This window comes from Antechinus flavipes, chromosome 3, assembly GCF_016432865.1.
Source record: "Antechinus flavipes isolate AdamAnt ecotype Samford, QLD, Australia chromosome 3, AdamAnt_v2, whole genome shotgun sequence".
NCBI classification, from domain to species: Eukaryota; Metazoa; Chordata; class Mammalia; order Dasyuromorphia; family Dasyuridae; genus Antechinus; species Antechinus flavipes.
In genome coordinates this window covers 134,084,045-134,111,378 of record NC_067400.1, presented here as the reverse complement: position 1 = coordinate 134,111,378, position 27,334 = coordinate 134,084,045, and positions in this window count along the sequence as shown.

Genomic DNA, 27,334 nt, shown 5'->3' with positions numbered 1-27,334 from the left:
AATTTTCCTTTATTCTATGTAAATTTAAATCACACTGCAAAACCCCCACAATTTTGCATGATACAATAAGAAATCCTCAGAAGTCTCTTTCATAACCCTGAACTTTTCATGCACTTTGGATTTCATTCTAACAAACCAATTCTCATCACTATTCATACTTGATTAACCCTCTTAATATGTAGAGTTCCCATAGAGGATTTTATCATGGGTAGAAATTCTGCAGTGTAGATGTCAATGAAAAATTAATTATTTCTTGGTAATACAGACATTAAAAACGGAAGGACAAAGAGGGAACCAAAATGTTTACATATTCATCTTTCTCATTTTCCTAGGCTCCTTAAATGATGGAGAACTTGGTACTTTTTCCAATATTTGCAAACTTAGTAAGTTTTAGTTTAAAAAAAGTTATCTAAATGAATATACAAACTCAAAAATGAACAGATTAGTTCTGATCCCAAATAATTGAAAATGTATATACATTTCTGGAAGTTAAGAAAAACTAAAACAGAAAGTTCAGTATGTGAGAAAATTAAAGCAAGTTTATAGGATAATTTCTTGAACTAACAAAGTACCTATTTGTCTATGAAACTTAATGTACTCTTAAGCAACCTATGAGATAAGAGTGCTTCAAGATTTGAAAAGATAAAAAATCTTTTGTCTCAAGTAATTTCTGAAGATGTTGGATCCAGTTCAATTCTGAAGCTTACTAGCAAAGATGATCATTTTTATCAAAGAATTTTTATTTAAATAAGGAAGGAAACCTGAAAATTAAAAATTAAACATATAAGATTTGTAAAATAGGAAGTCATCTGGGAGAAATGGCACTAGAATCTGGAGGAACTAGTGAAAGCCTTCTGTGAAAAGTAGAATTTGAGTTAAATTTAGAAAGACAGGGAAACTAAGAGATAGAAGAAAAGGGGCAAAGCACTGTTTGCAAAGACAAAGTCAGGAAATGCAGAATCATGTATGACAAGGAAGAGGCAGCATAAACAGCTCTAACAGCAAAAGATTACTGGGGGAGCTAAGGATGAGTCAAGTTAGGAAAGCTCATTAAAGAAATATTTGGGAGTACAATCATTCAGCTTTAAATCCACGTTTCACTTATTACCCAAAAATACTTACCTGTTTTTTTCCAGAAAGACAATGATTTGGAGTCCAATTACTGAAATAATTGGCCATATTGCCTCTAATCAACTAGCTACTTTAGCTCAAAAAAGGAAATAAGATTAATTTGGTGACATTCTTCATAAACTATGCTATTTTGAAACACCATTTTCCCCCCTCTTTTAGAGTAAAAAAAGTACCTCTAATAATTCATGCTAAAATAAAATTCATTAAAATGACACTATTTTGTCACCCATTTTGAGCTTCAATTGATTGTAAAATATCTTTTTAAAAATTTTTTTACTGTCAACCATTCCTGAATAATATTATTATTTCTAGAGGATGTTAGTCAAATATTCAAAATGGATCTATGATTTCATAAATCCACTTCATGTTAATGATTCAGATCACAACCCATTCATTTATTCCTATCCTGTGTACTTTTTGCATGTCTTCCCAGAAGTTCAATAAGTGGTGTCCCTTTACCCCTATAAAATAAATTACAGAGACCTTTCAAAATTTCTTCTGACACTGGAAGAATGTCACTGGAAGACTATCCACTCTTTGTTCTTACCACATTGCAGCCCATCTTTTTTTTTTTTTTTTCTGTCTTTCATTCTCCTGATGACTTTTCTTCATATTACTGTTGCCTATTTCCTGATTTCCTGAGTTGTTTATATGTTGCATGCTGTTCATATACACCATTTCTCTTTTTATGATAGTTTTTGAGTATTACACTTTGAGTTCTTTAGATACCCTATTTCTTGCTGTTACACAACAAGAATGGAAGAATTTGAGTATTGAAAAAAAATCAGTATGCCTTTTGTTTTTATGAAATTTCTACAAAAAAAAAATTCAGCCTGTTCTACTACCACTTTTAAAGTTTAGGCCTAAATGGTTGTTCATTTGTATTATTTTTTTGAGGTATACAGTCTTGAACCAACTATCAAAGGCTAAGTCAACTTCATTGTTATTATAACTATTTTCTACAAGTCTTCACAATGTTTTAAGGCTTGATGAAATCAGCACAGCATTATCTAAAAACAAAAGGAATGAGATGATCTCTCTGTTTATAGAACTGTTTTGAAATCACTTTCTATGCCATGTCAACCTATACCTTTGCGAACTACAGTTTTGACAAGTATTTAAACTTTAGCAATGACTTTTTAAAAAGGTATATCATTTACTTGCCTAATCTCTCTTTTAAAAGAGTCATTGAAAAGGATAATTGTTTTTCTTTTATTATCCAAGTAATCTTCTATAATTTTGACATATCAGTGGAAGCACATTGCTATCTATGTCTATAAAGGTTCATTTTTCTCTAGCGAACAAAAGATTTTCTAATAATTAATTAAAAATCAGAACAATAAGATTTTAATTCAAGCCCCCCCTTTAGATATAGATGTGTATACATATGTATAATATGTGTATATTATGTATACATTCACAAAATATGTATGTGTATGTATATTTTGACAAGCACTAATCCCTTTCCTTATGTTAAGGCATTTCCAATTGATCTGGTATCACAACTATTGTGAAATTTATCTCCTCCATTAGACTGAATTCTTTGAAAGCTAAGACTTTATTTTTTGTCTTTAAATGTTTCCCTACCATTAAATTGGGAATATAATAGGTTCCTAACACATTGAAAACTCTTGATAAATGTTTGATCGACTGACATTTATTTTTCCACCCACTCAAATCTCCACCTACTCACAATGAAGAAGAAAAAGAAAACAAAACATTTGTAATAGATATGCATAGCCAAGCAAAACAAACTCCTACTCTATCCATGTTCAAAAATGTATATCATTAAGCATAATTAGTCTATTATTTCTATCTTGAATGTAGCATTTTCATTATTGGTAACCTGAAATGTCACCATTCCAGGCCATTCTACTGGTTGCTACCGAAATAATTTTCCATAAGCACAAATAAGATCATATAAACTCTACCTTTCCCCTACTAAAGCAAACTTAATCACTTCCTCTTACCTCCAGAATATAATCTAAACTCCTGCTTTAAAATTATGAATTCTAATATAATCTAGCTTCAACCCACATTTCCACCTCATTTATGGTTTTACCCTTACTCTGCAATCTAGCTAAATAAATCATCTCTCTGAAACATTCTTGTGACATTTTAATTCCTATAATATTTTTATGCTTTTGCAATGATCATTCACCATGGCTAAAATTCATAGTATCATTCCCACACACATACCCTAAAAACGCATCTTGGTCATCATATCCCAAATTAAGCTTTTTCTCATCCACATAAGTCCTAATATCTTTTCTCCTAGACTTTCTTATATTTAACTGATACTCTCTCTCTCTCTCTCTCTCTCTCTCTCTCTGTACACACACACACACACACACACATATATATATAAATGCATATAAATGTATAAAAATAAATATATGCATGTATTAGCTTTATATTCATATTTAATATTGTATTTATATAGTATATCCTTTTATAATATATAAAATGTAAGTCCATTGTTTAGTAAGGCATATATTTTCAATTCTTTGTGCTAACTACTCAGTGACTAATACAGTGGATAGAACACAGGAAATTTTTAATAAATACTTATTAATTAATTGACTGGTTGTCTTTTATGGTATATTTGATGCTTGCTATATGAGGTACATATAACTTCTTTAAAATATATTAATGATATATGTTAGTTTTCTATTAATCCACAGATCTTAATGTATCCATTACTTTTCTTTTTCACTCTCATTTCTTTTCACTCTTTCCCTAATATTTCTTTTTTCTTTTATAATCATTCACACAGTTGGCATTTCTTAAGTTCCTACTATGTACCTAGGAGCACTGTGCTTTATGCTAGGCTTAAGATAAAAAGATAAAAAGAAAAAGGATCCCACAATCCTTTCTCTCAAGGAGCTTACATTGTAACAATTGTTATTTGGAAACTGAACATAAAGCTAAAATTTTTTGTAGTAATATCACTAGATATTAAATTTCATTTTCATTTGATTTAATAGAAATTCTAAATTTCTTCATAAAACTATTTTAACCCTTCCAACTCAAAAATTGATTATGATGTATGACCTAGAATTATTTTTGTTATGATGATTTTGCAAGTACTTTTTATCATTGCAATATGTAAAAATCAAATAGCCAATGAATATGTTGTTATTTCTCTAGCCATAGGATAAAACCACCCTAAAAACCATTCTTTGTCGCTCCAAGGAAAAACTACAAAATATTTGTCCATTTCCTCACCTTTTTTCCCCTTTAGTTTATAGGAGGGGAAATGTCAGAATTGATATAATTCAGCTCTATTCTCAAGACCAATCATCGATATCTGGAAAGGGACCTCACATCTATACTACCAACAATCAAATTAAAGTATGTTAATAGTCATTAAAATATCATTTGTTTGTAGATAACTTTAATATCATTGTCACAGACCAAACAATGAAACAATTTCATGATTATTTTCTCTTAAAGGCATTCAATATAAAACACATTAAAACAGTATACAAAGGTATATATCTAAGTTTGACCTAGCAAGCATTATCTATGTAAAAGACATAGTAAGTCTGTAAAATTTTGAAAAAAAAATATATATGTATGTATTAAGGATATCATAAGACTACAAAAATTCAATTTACCATAATAACAGAGATTTTTTAATATCATTATCAATTTTACCCATAAAAGTGCCTTTGTTTTTCTCAATAAAAGTTTTTTAAAAAACAAAATTCTAGCTACTTAAAATGAATACTGCATGAATTATTTGTTTGATGGCGTACCAAACAATGGCTACACTAGGTTTAGAATCATCATGTTAATCTTAGAATTCTATGCTTTTTGTGCCTCTGTTACCATAGAACTGGAACTGAAGTGCTTTTTTAAATTAATGAATTTAAACTTGATACACATTGCTTTATGAATCATGTTGAGAGAGAAAAATCAGAATAAAAGGACAAAAGCATGAGAGAGGAAAACAAACAGAAAAAAGAAGTGAACAAAAACAAAAAACAGAAAAAAAGTAAACATAGCATGTGTTGATTTATATTCAATATTCATAGTTCTTTTTCAGGATACAGGTAGCATTTCTGTTCACAGTCTATTGGGATTGCTTTGGATCAGTGAACCATTGAGAAGAGAAGAATTGCTCTCCAGAAGGGTTGGATTATTTCACAACTCCATCAACAATGCATTAGTATCTCAATTTTGCCACATCCTCTCCAACTTTTATCATTGTCTTTTCCTGTCATTTTAGTCAATCTGAAAGTTATGAGGTGGTACCTCAGAGTTGCTTTAATTTGTATTTCTCTAATCAATAGTGATTTAGAACATTTTTACATGACTAAATATATCCCTTTTCCATTTATCAATTAGGGAATTAATTTATTCTTATAAATTTGATACAGTTATTTATATGTTTTAGAAATGAAACTTTTACCCATTTTGGGCTTATTATGGTATGGGCTGTCAGATGTAGGTCTATGTCAAGTTTCTGATATATTATTTTCCATTTTCCTAGTAATTTTTGTCAAATAGTGAGTTCTTATTCCAGAAGCTACCATTTGGGGGTTTATCAAATACTAGATTACTATTAGTCTTAATTATTGTATTGTGTGTATCAAATCTATTCCACTGATCCACTACTCTATTTCTTAGCCAGTACCAAAGGGTTTTGATGACTGCTGCTTTATAATATAGTTTTAAGTTTGGTACTGCTAAGTGTGAACTATCCTTCATATTTTTTTCCATTAATTCCCTTGATATTCTTGGCCTTTTGTTATTCCAGATGAATTTTGTTATTATTTTTTCTAGTTTTGTAAAATAATTTTTGGCAGTTTTATTGGTATAACACTGAACAAGTAGATCAATTTAGGCAGAATTATCATTTTTATTTTTTTAGCTCAATCTAACTATGAGCAATTGTTATTTTCCACATGATTTATTTATGTGGGAAGTGTTATGTTAATATATTTCTTGGGTTTGTCTAGGAAGGTAGAAACTGAATCGTTTTATTTTTTCTGCATTATTTTACATGGAATTTTCCTTTCTATTTCTTGATGATGGGCTTTGTCAGCAATATATATACAAATGCTGATAATATAAGTGTGTTTGTATTATACCTGGCAACTTTGCAAAAGCTATTATTTGTTTCCACTAGTTTTTGGATGGTTTTCTGAGGCTCTTTAAGTATATCATCATATCACCTGCAAAGAGTGATAGTTTTATTTCCTCATTGTCTATTCTAATTCCTTTAATTTCTTTTTTTTTCTTATTGCTAAAGCCAATATTTCTAGTACAATGTTGAATAATAGTAGTAATAATAGGGATCCTCATTTCATCCTTGATTTTATTGGGAATGCATCCAGCTTCTCTCCATTACCAGTAATGTTTGCCATTGATTTTAAACAGATACTGCTTATTATATTAAGAAAAGCTCCCTTTATCCCTATGTTCTCTTGTGTTTTTATTAGGAATGAGTGTTGGATTTTGTCAAATGCTTTTTCTGCATCTATTGAGATAATCATATGATTTCTGTTGATTTAGTTATTGATATAAATAATAATGCTAATAGTTTTCCTAATATTGAACCAGACCTGCATTCCTGATATAAATCCTAATTGTCAATGGTGTATTATCCTGGTGATAATTTGCTGGAATCTCTTTGCTAGTATTTTATTTAAAATTTGTACGTTAATATTCATTAGGGAAATTGGTCTATAATTTTCTTTCTTTCTTGTGACTTTTCCTGGTTTAGGTATCAGTACTATATTTATGTCATAGAATTTGGGAGGACTCCTTTAGATAGTATTGGAATTGATTGTTTTTTAAATATTTGATAGAATTCACTTATGAATCCTCAGATTTTTTCTTAGGGATTTCATTAATTACTTATTCAATTTATTTTTCTAAAATGGGACTATTTAAGTAATGTGTTTCTTCTGTTAATCTAGGAAATTTAAATTTCTGTAAATGCTCATCCCTTTCACTTAGATTGTTTGATTCAATGCCATACAATTAGGCAAAATAGCTACTAATTAGTACTTTAATTTATTTTTCATTGATGGTAGGTTCACTCTTTTCTTTTCTGATGCTGGCGATTTTTTTTCCCTTTTCTTTTTCTAATCAAATTAGCCAAAGGTTTATCTATTTTGCTATTTTCTCCCCCATAAAATCAACTCTTAATTTTATTAATTAGTTTAATAGTTTTCTTAGTTTCAATTTTTTTAAAACTCTGAGTTTTTAAATTTCTGATTTGATATCTACTTGGCAGTTTTTAATTTGTTCTTTTTCTAGCATTTTTAGTTGTATGTCCAATTCATTGATCTACTCTTTCTCTATTTAATTCATGTAGTTACTTAGGGGTATAAAATTTCCCCTAAGAACTGCTTTGGCTGTGTCCCATAAGTTTTGGCATTTTGTCTCAGTATTGCCATTTTCGTGGTTTACATTATGTATAGTTTCTGGGATTTGTTGTTTGATACACTCATTCTTAAGGACTGTTAGAGAAAACATTTAAACCCATGCCAAATTATATCAAATTAAGTAGTCTTTCCAACCCATTGCTCTTCTCAATGGAGAGTAAAGTACAGTGAATCTGAAATAAGGATGACTTATCTCTGCCTTTCATTAGTATTATAGTATCTGCCACTTTCAATCACCTATTTCTTCTCAAAATCTAATGAAAATATCCTTTTACATGTGCTTAGCATTTTGAATAACCTTGAATTTATTCTGAGCTATAGTATTCCTTATTGCAATCAAGTCTTGTAATAGTTTTGAGTTATATTGTTCTCCTTAATCTTTCCTACATGTCCTTTTAGTTACTTTACTTCTTTATGATTCCATATTTTCATTCATTTTATGAATATTTCCTATCATATTGACAAAAGCCATTTCTTTTCTATATCTCCTTAAAATCTCTTTATTTTTTCCCCCTCTTGTCTTCTCCTTTTCCTTTCTTGTTCTTATAGGCCCAAAAATCAGTCTTCCAATGAGTGGAGTATAATAGTATAAGTATTACATATCAATCTATTTGACACGAAATGACAACAACATCATTGGTCCTAAAAGCATGCTTTCCTTTTTGACTTGATTCTTGTTTCTAGAATTACATTTTCTTTAGATGTCTCCTATATTTGATTTTATTGTGGATTAAAAGTTTTAAATGATATGTATTTCTAATGAGTATGTACCATTTTGGAACTGATAGGTCAAAACATAAATTAGCACCTCATACCCTCAAGTGACTTCAGAAACTGATTCATTTAAAATTTTCAGTATCAAGTTAAACATAGAGGATAGCTAAACAAAATGCACTTGTTTAAAAGTTAATTATAGAAGCATAATATCAGCTCCACTCTGGATTCAGCAGACTCAGGAATATTATGCCATCATTCATAACTTTGTCCTTTTTAACACTTTATTCTTCATTGATATTAGGTTGACTTTGTCTTCTCAGTGAAAGGAAATAGAAGTAGAGGTATGTAGTCTGTACTAAATCAACCCAGCAGTCTGTCACAGTGCATTCTCCAAGTATTGGTAAATTTTCTCTGAATGTGAATCTAGACTGTTATTTATTCATGTACACAATTTGTTACTTTCCCCCTGAGAACTGGAAACAGATTTGATTTTTTTTTTTTTGGTACTAACTTCTATATGCATCAGTGCCAACTATTAAGCAAAAACCATAATTAACATCTGTGGGTGGTAAAGTACCTTATCAGTAAGAGTCAAACTATGCACGAATGATTTAAGAGACCTTGTTTTTCATGGACATTTGATCTGTTAGTTATTTGAATAGATTTTATTCCATGTGTCTGCTATTAAAATGTTTATATAAACACTGCAAGATATTTTGGCATTTTGTTGGGATATATTTAAGAAAATAAATGAATTGAAAGTAAAATGGCAATGAATAGAATTGAACTTTCACTTATTTATGAGAAACAAACATTTTTCCCCAATGAAATTGACAAAAAAAAATTGAGACAATAGACAGATACACCAAAAGATTAATAAAATAATTTTGGAAAGGTGGGTAAGAATTTTAACATCTCTACCAAATGAGGCCAATCTTATTTGCGAAGTTTCTTTTATTTTTAGGTTGTGTTTATGAGCATTATCATTCTTAAGACATACAAAAAAAGAGGTTTCCAAAAAGTAGTGCACATATCATCTGTGGACAAGTACTTCAAATAGAATAATAAGCTGTTAAGTAAGAGTTACTCACATAACATCATAGAAGAAAGGAATTGGTTAGCTAAAACAGATATGCAGGATTAAAAAAAATTAATAGCAATTATTCTAAATACATCTGACCCAAAGCAAACTCATCACCAAATCACTAAGGACAAGTCTTGAGTCTAATCTTGCCCAGAATCAGTTCTCATCTTATTCTCCATCCAGAATCCACTTTAATGGAAGAGGATATGGCACATTAATAATTTTACTGACAAAGAATAAGAAAAGTTCATCTCAGTATAAGAGCTCTCATTTCCATTGAGTCATAAGAAAGTTGTATCTTCGAAGCACAACTGTTCCCAATATGGTATTACAGTAGAATGCAACTATACTGCATCAAAGTATGGTATTGGAGAAAAAAATCATTTTCTATGCTAATGTTATATAAATGGGTAAGTCTGACATAACAATAAAACATGGGAATAAACAAAGAGCTATAAATCTGTATATGCCCTTTGATCCAGCAATACCATTACTGTGTCTGTATCCCAAGGAAATCATAGAGGAGGAAAAAGGATCCACATGTGCAAAAATGTTTATAGCAGCTCTTTTTTGTGGTAGCAAAGCATTGGAAAAGGAGTAGATGCCCATCCATTGGGGAATGGCTGAACAAGCTGTGATACATGAAGGTAATGGAATATTATTGTTCTATAAAAAAAAAAAATGATGAACAAACTGATTATAAAAAAAGCCTGGAAAGATTTACATGAACTGGTGCTGAGGGAAACAAACAGAACCAAGAATGCATTGTACACAATACCAGCAAGAATGCGCAATGATCAATTATGAAAAGCTTGGTACATTTCAGTAGTTCAGTGATCCAAAGTAAGACCAATAGACTTTGGACAGAAAATGCTATCTGCGTTCAGAAAAAGATCTAAGGAGACTAAATGAAAACCTGTTGTGTCCTTCTGGAGTTCCCTGTTCAGAGATTGCCAAAATGTAGTGATATAGGCTAGCTCTCTGGAGGCTCTCTGGACCAGCTTGATCTTAGTGGAGGAGTGAAGGAGGCAGAAAAGTCACCAGGATGGTGGTCAAAGATGGAGTCTCTCATTTCCCATTCTCTCATCCCTTCAATACCTCAGTATGATTACATCATTACAGCTCACTAAGCATATGCAAACTAGAGAACCGTTATCTCATCAATCACACTGAGTAAGTGCTAATTATAAGTACCCTGCTGTAAGTAATCCTTGCTTCAAGTAGAACAAAGGTGGCCATGCCCTCCCTGACTTCTCAGGAAGGGAGGTGAGAACATCAAAGGGAAATGGGAAGCCAAACTAGACATTGTCAGCAGGTTTCCTCCAGGCTGAAAGGTCTTATATCTTATCCAGAGTTTCCCCACTATCTGTGACCCTCTCCATAAACCGACACATGTTATATTCAATTCATTTTTCTGTTTTTTTTTTTTTTAATCTCTCCTATGGTTTTCCCTTTTGCTCTGGTTTTTCCTCTTCCAACATGATTCATAAAGCAATGTGTAATAAAAATAAACTTACTATAATTAAAATTAAAAATTTAAATTAAAAAGATACTAAAATAACTATGGGAATACCTCAGTATCCATAAATGGTGGTAGGAAAAGAATTCCCCACAACAATAAACACTTAATTTCCCTGTTTTCTACTTTTTTTACTCCAGATGATCATCTAAGAAGTATCATTATTTTTATATTCTTAAGTATATTTTTATGGCATAATAGGATTTTATCTGCTCTCAGTTAATTATGGAAAGTATATAAATTTTCAGGGAATTATGTAAATATTAATAAATAGAAATTTAAAAATTTAATAAAATTTTTTGAACACAGATTGCATTTAAGTTACTACGCTGGGCACTTTAAATCCTATTGCAAATAGGTATGTGCACATGTTTTATACTGTGGCACTTAGAAGTTTTTGAAATAGTTTTCTGTTACTATATCTGTGTAAATCAATTGATAGAGCTTCAGGAATTCAACAACCAACCTAAGTAACTGTGTAGACACACTGAGGAATTAGCCTGTCTAAGTTTAAATCTCTTTGCATAAGTTCTCTTAATCGTTCTCTTCAGTTTATTACTCAGGATTCTGTCTAGGGATTCTCACAGGTATAGTAACTTATAAATAATCTTTGTTTCACCCTCTTAACAAACCATGCCACTTTATCATTTCAGTCTCCTCTGACTTTTCCCAGTTGAAAACATACATTCCTTTTTTAATTTTATTATCACTTTTTTTTTCTGATCCTTACCCCTGTTATTCTAATATATATTTTCCCAACTTCTGGGGGTTGAAATTGCTTCTCATTCACATATAGCTTAAATGCGTTCTTTACTAGAGTTAATTAATAAGGTTACCTTTAAAACTTTAACCAAGTAGGAAATTTATTTTTTATTTCTACAGTTTTAGTGTGAAATCTCAAATACCACATCCCTTATTTTGTGTCTGTTTTTTTTTTTTTCCTCAGTATTATCAAAAGACCTTGTTGATAGGAAATCAAGGCAAATGTTGCAGGATAGTAAACTTATTATGTTGACTTTCTGCTAACAGACTTTTCAATGATCTCTTTTTCTGTCTTTCTCTGGATGTCTTTGTCTTTGTGTGTTTGTGAGTCTGTCTCTTTCACTAATTTGTGTGCTTACACACACACACACACACACACACACGTACACCCTCCTTTTCAATGTCTTTCATAAATAAAGGTTATTCAATCAAGTGTGAGCTCTCAACTCTTTTAGACCTGTCATGCATTTCTCAGGGAACTTTCTCTTTGTCTTCTAGCTTTTTCCTCAGACTTGTGTGAGAGGATTTTTCACTTAAATCAAAAAGAAATATATTTATTTTGTTTTTGGATTATTGCTTATAAACTTTTTTCAAAAGTTTCCCTTATTATGCTAATTAGAATGACCTTGGGTATTTCACTTATATTAATTTCCTAATACTAATCAAGGCCTCTGTATTATTTTATTATTATTATTATTAATTATTGTATTATTAATAATAAAATATATTATTTTAAAGATATGAGTAGTGCATGAGATAAATAATAAATAAAGGAAACTCTTAGGTGAACACCATTTGCTAAAAATATGTATATTCATATATATGTGTAAAATTTAAAATCTTTCCATGTAGAGAAATTAAAAAGTCAGGAAAAATATGCTGATACAAGACACAGGAATATAGATTAGATAAATTATAAGAAGTAGATGATAATAGGACCCAGAAAAAACATAAGTATACTAATAACATTTGACTTTTCATCTGGGGAAATCAAAGGAAACCTTGTGAATAAATTGGCACATGAACTGCTCCTTGGAATTAGAAATAGATTTCAGTAGGCAAAGATGTGCAATCCTGAAGTACCAATGTTTGTACTAAAACTAATCTAAAAGCAGAAGTATCTAAATTGAGATCAAGGAATATATAATATTTCATAGCAGATAAAATGTAAAATGTATGAACAGGAGTAATATGAACAGGAGCAAGATAAGAAACCATAGGATTTAGAATTAGACTTTTTGGAAACTCTTGTTTTACCTGGTATTTTTACATATTAAAATGTTGAGATCACAAGAATTGTGATTTGCTCATTTAATGACATACAAAAAGTGTATAAAGTATATGAAAAATTTTATCACAAACCTTTTAGCTCTAAGTCTTAGACTTTTTCTTGTTTTGGATGATTGATAGACAAGTCAAGCAATTAATTAATATATACATTCATTTATTCATTTCATTTTTATCTATTTTGGGTCCAGTTTATATTTGTTCATTTATTCATTCATTTTACATCTATGTAACAAATAGGGAGCTACTGAATTCTTGAAATTTTATTTTCTCTCTTGAAGAGAAAAATTACAAACCATACTCACCTCACAAATAATGTTTTCTGCAAAAGTTTAAAAATTCCTATTTTAATAATCATACATCAAATATAGTAAAAATAATTACTTGAAGGCAATCTAAAAGTAAAGGAAAACACACACATACACACACACACACACACACATACACACTCTTATCTTGTCCTCTAAGATCATCTTGCTCATTTGACTTTTCAAATATATCCTCTATATATGTTTATATAAATTTGTTAACATCTCATTGGGATGTAAACTTCTTGAAGAAAGGGACAGTTTTACTTCTGTCTTTGTATCCCAAGTGCTCAACATATTGTTTGGTCAATAATTAAAAACTTCATTGATTTTTGTTGATTGCTTTACTAATTACCAATGACATTCATAAAACAAATTCCTTTCATCCTCAGCCTGAGATATCTGAATGATTGCATCTATATTTAGCTCATTTTGCTAATTTCTATAATCTCTTAGATTACTGGTGCTATTAAATATTGCAATAATGGTAGTGTTTTCTGCATAGTCTAATAATAGCAATCAGTCAGAAAGGCTGTCTGACCCTCAGCCAACATTAAGGAGCAGCAGACAGCAGAAGCACCTGACCACCAAAATAGAGCTGGGGAAACATTCATAATTCAGTTTAACTTCTATTTTGAAGACATTTTGTTTCATTCTTCAGGTTTTCATTTACATGTTATATTTAAGTAAATACATTTGGTTTTTACCATGTGAAATTTTCTCTAGGTGATCTATAAAACTGTATGTGGGAGTTCTCTTCCTATTAAGACACCTGCCTCTATTACAATGGCAAAGAGGTATATCATCCAAACCACGATTGTCATGGCAACACAAGGGAGAAAATTGAGAACCTTTTTCTGTGTGCTATTTCTGTTCTCAGGAAATGGAAATCATGAGCTGTCTAGTTTCTAGTTCAATTTCCACATTAAAAAAACTACAGTTAAAATTGTGGATGACAATTTGGGCTTTTAGGAATGTACTAGATGTGAACTACATATTTCCTCAGTGTTTTTCTTCCTTTTACTAAAAATGATATGGCATGCCCTGAAGCTACAACATTTTTTTTTATACTATAAGCTTGAGTCCTGTATACATATGTAAATAAAGTTGAAAATGTATAATAGAGATATGAGGGCATAGATTGTTTACCTACTTTCAAAACTGAACTGTTACTATATATGTTGAATAACCCTTGCTACTGTTGTTTATTAATGTTCCACTCTTTGTGATGATTTGGGTTTTTTTCTTGATAAAAATATTGGAGGGATTTGCCATTTTCTTCTTCAGGCTATTAGGCAAACAGCTTAAACTACTTACCCAGGGTTATATATCTAGTGAGCATCTAAGAGCAGACAGGTCCAGTGCTCTATGTAGCTGAATAACCGAGATTAATGATAATAACAAAAAAAAAATAAATTTGTCAATAAGCATTTATTAAATGACTATGTGTCAGGTATTATGCTTTTTGTGACTCTAAAAATGCAGAAACTATAGTGCCTCTTTGAGGAGAGTTTACAAACAAATTGGATGAGAAGACCAACATACACGAAACAACTTAAAAATTTTGACTATACTAGGTGAAACTAGGATTTCAGCTAAGGGAATGAACGTGTGAATTATAGTAGATTTGCTGATTATATTGGTATAATACAAATTATTTTAATATAAGCCAAAATATTCAGGCAATAAACCAAATATCTATAAAAGTCTATGTATCTGCAACATGAAGCACAGTGTCTGAAGCAAGGCAATCACTTATCTAAGTATTGTTGAGTTATTGATTCATGTTGGGTAACAGAAAAAGATTTTAACTGGATAGTTGTGTTAAGTATCCTATTGTAATGGAAAGGATCCTAAATTTGGAGTGAAGAAAAACAATCAACCAAAAAACTAGATTTGAATCACCAATTCTACCAATGATTAATAGTGTGACCTTGGCCAAGTCATTTAATAATTCTATGTTTCAATTTTCTCATCTCCAAAATGAATTTTTACTCCTTAAAGGAAAAGATAATAATTTAAATATCTTTATGCTTTGTATAATGCTTTGAAAAGCAATTTGCAAAAGCAGTCATTTTTAAAATTTGTTCAGTGAGGGCATTAATCAAGAAAAAAATATAGTTAAAATTATAGGGTTTGAAGTCCTGAGACTGTTAATGGTACTCACTGACTTATGTTTTTTTTTTTTTTCATTTTTATGACATGGGCATCATATAACATATTAATTTATTTTATACATTAAACTAATATATTCATGTGTTTTGATATATTCTATCCATCTCTTCTTAAAGTTACATTTTTTCCCAAGAATCATTTCTTCCTCTTTCACCTTTCAAAATAATTTTTCATTCTTCTTTTATAATCAGTTCTTAGTAAACTGTTTTTCTGTCATATCTGACTCTTTCTAACCCTATATGAGATTTTCTTGGCAAATGTATTAAAGTTGATGTGTCATTTTCTTCTCCAGCTCATTTTACAGATGGGGAAACTGAATTTAACAGGGTTAAATGTTTAGCTAAGGGTAACACAGGAGTAAATGTCTATTACTGGATTTGAACTCAGGAAAAAGAGCCTTCCTAAATTAAGACTCAGACTAAATCCACCATATCATCTTTTTTTTTCCTTTTTTTTTTTTTTTAGACTCTTTATGTTATGCATACACCTCTCTATATGCTCAATTATTTGGTAACAATGATTTCTCTGTTATTGCTCCAATACAAGACACTCTATGTCTTGGTTGTGCAGTTTCACTGTTTCTTCCCAATAGCTGGAAATGATATCCCTCTTCATTTCTTCTTTCTAATTTCCCTAACTTCATTCATGTTTCAGCAAAAGACCTACATCCAGCAAGAAGCATTTCCCAATCCCTCTTAACCTTGGTACATTTTTTGTAAGATCACGTCCAATTTATCCTGCATACCTCTTGTTTGTGCAAAGTTATTTATTATGCTATCTTCCCACATGGATTATAAACTACTTGAAAACTACTTGAAAGAAAGACCATTTCTTTTTTGCCTTTCTTTGTATCCCCAGCACTTTATTCAATGCTTGACACATTGTAGAAACTTAATAAAAAGTAGCTGACTAAATTATTCCTTGTAGAATAGTTATTTGTGTCTTTTGTTGTACTATTAATTTCTTGAGGTCAAGGATTTTATTTAAATCTTGTTTGTGCCCTCCAAGAGACCTTGTAAACTATAGATTGAAGAAATTGTATTTCTGCCAAATTCTAGAAATTATTATTAATGTTTTGGATAGTTGGCATCTTGAAAATGAAGCAGTTATAAGTATATCAACAAAAACAGGTTATAAGAGATTAAGCATATATAAATATATACATATGTATGTATGTGTGTGTATTATATATTCCCCCCCCCCCTTTTAGCAGGAAACTAAACTGGCATATCAGAAGAATTCTATACATGAGTTATTTAGTTTTTATATGATCATTTTACAAAGTCTCTCATGCATTTTTGTAGATAAGATGAAGAAATAAAGAACTAGATAACAGTGCAATTAAGTAGATTCAAAACAATTTGTCAAGACCTGCACACTAAGGGTAGTCATTACTGGCTCACCATCATTTTTCGGGGTATAGACAATTCTAGGATTTGAACTGACAGTCATGGTACCCATGAGTTTAAAAATAAATATGTTCTCTTTAGATACTATACCAAAAAGGAAACAAAGCTCTACTTTTCTTCACCTCTCAATTCACTTACTATAAATGAGGTATTTATTAATTAATGGAATTTCTTAACTCATAGAATTATCCCTGCTTGATTTACTAGATACATTTCCTTCTTCTTTCCAGGGACAGATGTGGGTGTGGGTGTGGGGGTGTTTGTGTATCAATATATATCAGTAGGACAGCAACAATCACCACTGTAACAACAATAACCACCCTTTCTAAGAGTGATAACAATATTTTATTACAATGATTCATCTTTTGCCCTCTGGTCCTGTTCTTACCTGTCACTTCTTTTGCTGTTTTACATATCAAGACATTTACTAGACATTAATCAACCTCCATGCCTGTTGAAGGATCTTTCAGATTTAATTGATCTCTTTATCTTTATCTTAATAATTATTTGACCACATGTCAATAATGTTCCCTCATTATCATCTACCACTTAATGTGAAAAATATAATGACATCAAAATTTTAATTGCATTTGGAAGAAATTTAAAAGCTTTTTATTTTCAAAACATATGCATAGTTTTCAACATTCATCCTTGCAAAACTCTGTGTTCCATTTTTTCCCCATCCTTCCCTATACAGCGATCTCACAGCAACAAGCAATTCAATATATATTAAACATGTGCAATTCTTCTATACATATTTCACAATTATCATGCTGAACAAGAAAAATCAGATCAAAAAGGGGGAAAAATGAGAAAGAAAACAAAAACCAACGACATAACAATAAAAAAGTGAAAATGCTATGTTGTGATCTAGCCTGAATCACCTCACTGTTGAAAAAAAGTTACATCCATCACCAGTGATTATTGTATAATCTTTTTGTTGTTGTGTATGCTGTTCTCTTAGTTCTGCTCACTTCATTAATCATCAGTTTCATGTAAGTCTCTCCAATCCTGTATAAGAAATGATCAGCATTAATATTCCATAACATTCATATTCCATAACTTATTCAGCCATTCTTCAACTGATGGGCATCCACTCAATTTCCAGTTCCTTGCCACTACAAAAATGGCTAACACAAACATTTTCACACATGTAGGTCCCTTTCCCTCTAAGATTTCTTTGGAATAAAACCTAGCAGAGACACTGCTAGCTAAAAAGGTATTTTTCATAGCTATTTTCATATCCCTTGGGGCTTAGTTTCAAATTGCCCTCAGAATGGTTGGATCAGTACACAACACCACCAGCAATATATTAGTGTTTCAGTTTTCCCACATCCCCTCCAACATTTATTATTATCTTTTCCTGTCATCTTAGCCAATGTGAGAGGGCTGTAGTAGTACCTCAAAGTTGTCTTAATTTGCATTTTTCTAATAAACAGTGATTTAGAGCATTTTTTCATGTGACTGGAAATGATTTTAATTTCTTCATCTGAAAATTGTTCAAATCCTTTGACCATTTATCAATTGAAGAATTGCTTATATTCTTGTAAATCTGAGTCAATTCTCGATTTTATAAATGAGGCCTTTATTAGAACCCTTGGAAGTAAAGTTTTTTCCTCAATTTACTGCTTCCCTTCTCATCTTTTGTGCATTGGTTTTGTTTCTACAAAAAACTTTTTAACTTAATATGATGAAAATTGTGCATTTTGCATTTCATAATGTATTCTAGTTCTTCTTTGACTACAAATTATTTCCTTCTCCACAGATCTAAGAGGGAAATGATCCTTTGATTTTTCTAATTGTCTTATAATATCACTTTTTTAGGTCTAAAGTACGAAGTCATTTGACCATGTTTTGGTATAGAATGTTAAGTGTGGGTCAATCCCTAGTTTCCACCATATTAGTTTCCAATTTTCCCAGCAATTTTTGTCAAATAGTGACTTCTTATCCCAGAAGCTGGGGTCTTTGGGTTTATTTAACACTAGATTACTACAGTCAATGATGATTGTGTCTTGTGAACATAATCTATTCCACTGATCTACTATTCTATTTTTTAGCTATAAGTACCTAATGGTTTTGATGACTTCTGCTTTATAACATAGTTTTAATCTGGCACAGCTAGATTATATTCCTTTGCATTTTTTTTCATTAATTCCCTTGAAATTCTTGACCTTTTATTTTTCTTCCAGATGAACTTTGATATTAGTTTTTATAGCTCTGTAAAATAATTTCTTGAGAGTTTGACTGGAATGGCAGTAGAATAAGCAGATTAATTTAGAGAGAATTGTTATTTTTATTATATTAGCTCAGCCTCCCCCTGAGCACTTAATATTCTTCCAACAGATTGGATCTTATTTTATTTGTGTAGAAAGTGTTTTGTAATTGGGTTAATATAGTTCTTGACTTTGTCTTGTCAAGTAGACACCAAAATATTTTATTTTATCTATAGTAATTTTAAATGGAATCTCATTTTGTATCAATTGCTGTTGGACTTTGTATAACATGGAAATGCTGATGATTTATGTTGAGTTATTCTGTATCCTGCAACTTTGCTAAAGTTGTGAAATGTTTCTAGTAGTTTTTTAGTTGATTCTCCATGATTTTCTAATTACAGTCATATCATTTGCAAAGAGTGATAATTTGCTTTTTTCATTACCTGCTCTAATTCCTTTAATTTCTTTTTCTTCTCTTATTGCTAAAGATAACATTTTAATACAATATGGAATAGTAATAGTGATATTAGGCAACCTTGTTTTACACCTGATATTACTGGGAATGGTTCTAGTTTATCCCCATTTCAGATAATCCTTGGTGATGGTTTTAAATAGATATTACTGATCATTTTAAGGAAAACTCAATTTATTCCTACACTTTCTAGTGTTTTGAATATGAATGGGAGTTAAACTTTATCAAATTATTTTTTCTGTAATTATTGAGATACTCATCTTATTTCTTTCAGTTTTTTTTTTTTATTGATATAGTAAATGGTACTGTTTTCCTGATATTGAACCAGCTCTCCATTCCCAGTATAAATATTACTTGATCATAGTATTTCATCCTGGTGATAACTTACTATAATCTCTTTGCTAATATTTTATTTAAGATTTTTGCATTAATATTCATTAGGGAAATGAGTCTATGGTTTTCTTTCCCTTCTTTGATCCTAGCTGGTTTAGGTATCAGCACTACATCTATGTCATGAAAGGAATTTATAGAACAACATCTTTTCCTATTTTTCCAAATATTTTGCATAGTATTGGAATTGATTGTTTGTTAAATGTTTGATAAAATTCACAAGTAACTCCAAGGGATTTGATTAATAGCTTGTTCAATGTCTTTTTCTAAAGTGGGACTATTTAAGTAATGTATTTTCTCCTCTATTAATCTGGCAGTCTATATTTTTGCAACTATTCCTCCATTTCACTTAGATTATCACTTTTGACATATAGTTGGGCACAATAATTGCTAATCATTGCTCTAATTTCCTCTTCATTGATGGAAAGTTTTTTTCTGTTCATTTTTGGCACTAACAATTTGATTTTCTTATTTCTTCATTCTATTCCAAATTAATTAAAGGTTTATCTATTTTGTTGTGTTTATTTTTCATAAAACCAACTTTTAGTTTTGTTTATTTGTTCAATAATTTTCTTTCAATTTTATTCATCTCCCCTTTTATTTTCAGAATTTCAAATTTGGTATTTGAGAGAGGTTTAATTTCTTTTTTTAGTTGCATGAGCAATTAATTTTATGCAAGTAAGTATTTAGAGGTATAAACCTTCCCCTAAGAATTGAAGCTCTTTTAATTTCTCCTCTAGGAACTTGTATGCTATACCATTCAGTGTAAATACGTATAAGACTGATATTGCTTCCATCATTCAAAATTAAAATTACTAATTCTGTATTTCCAGCCATGTTATTTTCCCCAAATTATATTTTTTCTTTCTTTTTTCCCCTTTTCTTCCTCATCAGTATTTTTTTTGACCATCACCTCCCTCAATCTGCCCTTCCTTTTTATATCCCCTTTACCCTTTCTTTTTCCTTTCCCTTCCTACTTTTGTTCTCCCTTCTATTATTTCTGCCTTTCCTTTCCCCTTTTTCCTCTTACCTTCTTTTAGGATAAGACAAATTTCTACAATAAACTAAATCTGTCAGATATTCTCTTTCAGCCAAATCCAATGAGATTAAGGTTCACACAATTTTCATCTTTCTTTCCCTCAACCGTAATAGGTCTTTTTTGCCCTATTTTACTCTGTTCTCCCAGTACAATCCCTTTTCCATACATATCTTCGGTTTTATAGCATATAATTTACCACATTTTACTTTGCCTTCTCTCTTCTTCCAGTACAATCCTTTTCCCATCCATATCTTCTGCTTTATTGCATCACAGTAAAGTCAAATTATACCTACACCCTCTAAGTATATCCCTAACAGACATATAGTTCTCAAGAGTCAAACATGTCATCTTCCCATATAGGGATTAAATATTTTAACCTTTAACAAATATACTTTTTTTTTTCTGGAAGGAATTTTCAATAGATCATTCTGTAACTTCAGAAACTTATAAAACAGTTTTCTTTGGTTAGCAATTCTCTAAATTTTTTCACTCCCCTTAATAAATTCTTAGATGCTTGAGACCAGAGACTATCTCTCTTGTATTTCTAGTACTTAGAACAGTGTTTGCAGTATGCTGTAGTAAATGTTTATAAATATATAATCTTTCCTCCCTCTATTTCTCTCTTCTCTTCTTCTCCTTCTTTCCTTCCTTCCTTCCTTCCTTCCTTTCTCTTTCTTTCTTTCTTGCTTGCTTTTCTCCCCCTTCCTTTTACAAAAGGATTTTTCATAATTTCTACTCCCTGTAAATTTCCATTCTTCTCTTTGAGAAAAGTTTTAAATCTGCTATATTGTTCCAAAGCTTCAGATTTTTGTCTGTTTTAATTTTTTTTCTTTTCTGTGTCAGATTCTCTCTTCACATAATATCTTAACAAGGATTTCCCTCTTCTTACCTGCTTGAAGTCTTTTGTGTTGTGTTATTTTTTATTTCTTCCATATTGTACATAAAACATACTTCCATCCCAAAGTACAACAAAAGGGGTCCATGTTTGGGCAGCTCTTAATTCAGCCTGTTAACCTTTTTCTTTTCCCTCTTGCTAACCTGACTCTGTGTGTAAAATTGAGCAATATAGCAGGAACTTCCAGTGAATGCATTCAATATACCAAAAAAATCCAAGAGAATGATTCTTATCTTTCTTAGTCATACTAAGCACTCAAAAATAAACATTGATAGTATTTTCCAGTAACAACTATTTATTTCTACTTCCCTCAATGTCTCTTTTCCTTTTTATGTATAGCAGAGAAACTGTCACATCCTCCAAATTTGCATTCTTTTTTCAACATAGATCAAGAAGATAAACTACTTACAAATATCAAATTCTTATACATATGTCCTATAGGAGAAACATTTCAGAATCTTTTTTCCATAACAAGCTGCAATATATCATATTTTCTAATATCAAATCTTTCAAATGTCCTGATCCAGAAACAAATGACTACAACACCTTTCTTCCCTCACTTACCTTTTTCAAATTGTTGCTACAAGTTGGTAAAACTTTCAGAATCTTTCTTAAATGATAAAGTGATATGTAAACAATTTCCTTTGTGGATATTAAAACTGTTGCAAAGTCCTATTTCATTGTGTAGTATTAATCAAGACTGTTATCCTGAAAAACTCTAGCTTTACTTTGCCAGTTATGACATAGCCTCAAGACAAGATTTGTCATGGTCCCTCAGCTGTATGATATTAGGAAACTGTGATATTAGGAAAAAGCAAATCATCCATTTGTGAAGGGCTCACTTATAAAATAAAAAGGTTCATGTTTGAGAGGAGTATTGTTGCAACTGCTTGTCAGCATATTCACTCAGGCATACTTTAGCTGCTATCCCAGGTTATTTAACCAAGAAATGATTTTAGTATTATTTTAGACATTGTCACTTAGTCAAAAGGAATTTTAGTGCTGTGAAAGTGTCATATGAGATTCTACTAATATGGCTATAGTAGACAACTACTTTAAATTATCATCTTTTTTTAAGAATGATTTATGGAACATATATCACACAATATTTCAATAATCTCCAGTTCTTCAACTTATCTCTCTTTAGATTTAAATACCACGTATATACATATATATGTATACGTGTTATATTATAATATATTATATGTTTATATAATCTAAGTGAAGGAATGATACCCTGAACTTGTCAGTAATATGCTTATGAATGACTTGGAGATGAAGATATAACATCAAAAAGCAAGATGGAAATTCATCTATTCTTTGAAAGTTATTTCCAATTTGTTCTGAAAAGTTAATAAACACTGGCAGCTAAAGAAAAAAAATTATGTCTTCAGTCCATTTAGTGAGCACCTTTAATTTAGTCATTTATCAATCCTCTTTAAAAACTAACAACATATTCACTGAAGTATTTCCAGAAGGTAGAATGCTAATATTTCTTAATTGTTTACCGATACTTTGTCTTCTTAAGCAGAATGGATAAAGTAGCTTAGTTTCAAAAAGGTCTATATCCAAATTCTGTCTCATCTAATGAGGTAGAGGAGGTTGAAAATGGTTTAGCTTTGCCCTCTTCTTTCCTCTTCCTGACAAAAACCAGTTTCTATTTTTTAGTCTTTCTTTTTGTTACCTCCACCTCCAAGTATACAAGTATGCTTCAGTCAAGTCTAAATTTAATCTCTCTGTTTAATTTTATGTTTATATTCTCTCTTCTTTATGGTGCTCAGTAAAACTAACTATGGCCAACTCATAGTGTGATACTTTCTATATTTTTTTTTCTCCCTTCTCTATCTTTTTTTGTAGATGGAAAAAAGCAAGGAGAAAAACCCAAAGGTTTTTGGTATTAAAAAGAACAATTAGCTTGGAGATATTGAATTTAGCTGACAAAATTTTTAATCTAGAGATAAATCCCATTTCTACATTCTTTCATTATATATAAATATATATATATAAATAAAATATTTTTTTAAAAATTTAAAAATGAAAATAGAAATACATATAAAATTATTGAATTTATAATTTGTTTCAAAGTCCCAAACTTTTGTTGATCATTAAGCTTCTTAAATTTTACATAATCAAATAACTACAAATGACTTTACATTTTACATAATAATAAACATAATTACATAAGCATTTTACATAATCAAATAACTACAAATAACTTTTCTTTCAGTCCCTCTCAAACTGTCTTTAACAAGATACTAAATCAAGATGCCATTAAAATTATGCATATGGAACCATTTTTAAAAAAATAACAAGAAGTAGGGAAAATATATAAATATTGAAGTAACCCTTATTAATTGACCTTGCCACCTATTGCTCTGAGCAATAAAATTAAAAGGAGAAGCCAGAATGGAGTAGGTGCATCATTTTCTTTTAAGTTTTTTTTTTTTTTCTGAAAAGTTAGAATTAAGTCACTCTCTAGTAAAATCTCTTAATAAGCTGGATTTCCCCCTTAAGGAAGAGAAAAATAGTTCAAGTCACAAATAGGCTTCTTAGTCTCTTAGGAAGAATCTTCCATATGATATTGCCGTTTCATTCTCCCAATTCTTTTTTTTTTTTTTTCTGTAAAGAGATTCTTCAAAGTTCTCCTTTACTTATTATTCTGATCTTCAGTCCTAATGCTGAGATAAGTCTAGAAGAAGTACAACTCCCAAGGTCTTTGCAATTTAAGCCTCCTTGGAGATGATTAGCCCAGCTTTGCCAAAAGTACTATCACATTTGTAACACTGACTTGAATATATGAGGCAAATTTATAAAATGGGCCCTGCATTCACAGTCATTATCCACTTTAAAGATGACAGTAATGAAATTCTTTGTGTTTATGCAGTTAGAGAGCACAGCTTTTATTGGGTTTACCACTTTGACATAGCTCTTTCTCCTTCTCCCCTCTTCTCTTATAACACCCTCAAGATATGAACAAAGAGACCCCAGGAGACATAAAGATACTATCAATCACTGCTATTTGTGAGAACTAATATAAAATCCAGCAGTTTCATTAACAGAAAAAAATTTAAGAAAAGCACAAATTCAAATGAGGCTATTGCTAGAGAGGTTATTTCTCAGCATACCTACTACTACTGGGACAAGCACTCCTAATAAACAACACATAGTAACAAAAATCTCCCAGTTAAACCATTTAGATAGAATTCATCTAACTGTCTTAAGGTTACTGCAGATTTGGCAAGCACTGTATTTTTCTCTGACCCTGCTGTAGCCATGGGACTACTTATACTTCTCTCATTCTCCTCAAGAGTACTGAATTCTCAAGTTATTAGTTTCCTGTCTTCCCAAACCTGGAAGAAACATAACTCTCAGAGGCTGTGGTCAGCTAACTCTGCCAACTCTGCCAGTTGTTATATATTCATAAAATAACTTGGTCAATAAACTTGCCTTGCTTTCTGAAGGTTCTCAATTATACAGAGAGGCAGTAGAAAGTTTTTTTTTTTTTAATTAAAATTTAATACAATTCTATTAAAATGAAAGCCATTTTACACATAAAAGTAATGGAGCTTAAAATACATGTGAAAATTTAAATATCCAAACAATAATATTGATATGTTGAATGGTTTTAAGTTTTGGTGCAAAGTTTTCTTTTGCTTTATTTTTCAAAATCTGGTGTATCTGATGCAATGCTATTAATCTTTTTTTTCAAATACTTATTAATCTGTCCATTTCAGTTCCCCACTTCTTCAATAAAAAAATAAATAAAATGTCCTTAACATCTACTTGCATAATATGATTGTTTTGAAATCCATTTAACCTATGCCAAGAAGTAGCACAAAGATACATTAGCTCCAAGTATTGTTGGGAAGCAGGGGAGGAGGGAAGCAAGTTTCATTGAGATTTACTTGCTGGGACATAGGTAAGCAGTTTTTCAAAACCTTTGATGCTACAGCTGTGTGGCTTAGAATATCACTCAGCCAATTTAAGGGAGTTCAGCATTCTCATTTACAAAGTCTGAATTGCCATCTGACTAAACTAGGACTGGTAAGATATTTCCCAATTATGTCTCCCTAATAATTTTCTATATTAGATTTTTTTTGTACAACTTTTAAGTTTTATATAATCAAAACTATCCAGTTCATTTTCTTTAATCCTTTGCTTTGAATATAAGTTCATGAATTTTTCTCCTTATCCATGCATAAGAAATTAAGCTTCCTTATTCCATTTTTTAAATGATATGACTTTTTTTTAATATACATCTGTTGGAATCCTTACTAACTGCTAACTAATTAGAGTTGATCTAATCTTACAAGAAGATGTTTTGGGCAGAACCTGAAACAAGGTACTAAGTAGAACTAATTAATACAAGGCTTGTGTTCACACCTTTACTCATTGGAGTTCAATGAGTTCACACACCCCCCATGTGTATGTACACATATGTAAAATAGTTCTATACGTAATTCTATTTGTCACTTCTTTTTTTTTTTTTTTTTTTGGATGCAAATAGTGTCTTCTTTCACAGATCCTTTCTAATTAATTTGGGTATTTGTACAAAGCTGTTCTTAAAACAATATTACAGTTACTATTTACAGTACTCTTTTGATTCTGCCCATTTCACTCTTCAGCATTTTGTACAAATCTTTTCTGTGTTTTTCAAAGATCATCAAGCTCATCATTTCTCATAACACAGTAGTATTCTATCATGATCATATACCACAACTTGTTCAGCCATTCCTTAACTGTTGGGTATCCCTGGCTCCAGCCACGGGTAACCCTAGGAACTTCTAAATTTAGTTCTCTATACCATTAATTTTTTAATCTTTGATAAAGATGCACTGGCTCCAGCAGACAGGTTTTATAATCCACCAGAAGAGCAGTGTCCAGTGCGAGCAGCTCCACTATCTTTAGATAATCGCCAGGTGATGTGGAGAGATCCAGAAAGTGGTGAATGGAAGGGACCAGATAGGCTAACTGCTTGGGGGAGAGGATTTGCTTGCATCTCTACATGTGGAGAAGGAATCAGATGGGTGCCGACGAGCTGCATTCGCCTTGTCCATAGCAGAGAGATGGAGCAGACCCTTGAAACAAAGGAGAAGACCCAAGAAATATCGGGTGGTTCTGTTGCTGATTGTGCTCACCATTGAAAGAGCATAGCTGACAAAAACACTGTTAAAAAGACTTTTAAAATCTTCAGGATTCATTGGATTTCCTAACACAAGATGAAACTGTTTTAGTTCTTGAAAAACCAGCAAGAATCATTGGGTTCCCTGAGATGAAAAATTGTTGATGAGACCTTTTGCAGTACTTCAGAGCTTACAAGAATTATTAGATTCCTGGCACATGAACTAATGGACAATGGATTGCTTATGGACTATTTCTAGGACTTATGGACATGTGTAAATCTTCAGGTTGATTCATGTTGTTACATTACCACTAGCCTGTGTTATATTGCTATGTGCTTATGTAAATTATGTATAATGCCTCCCATATTGATGGATTTATGTATACCATGTATATCTGTTACAAAGTTCT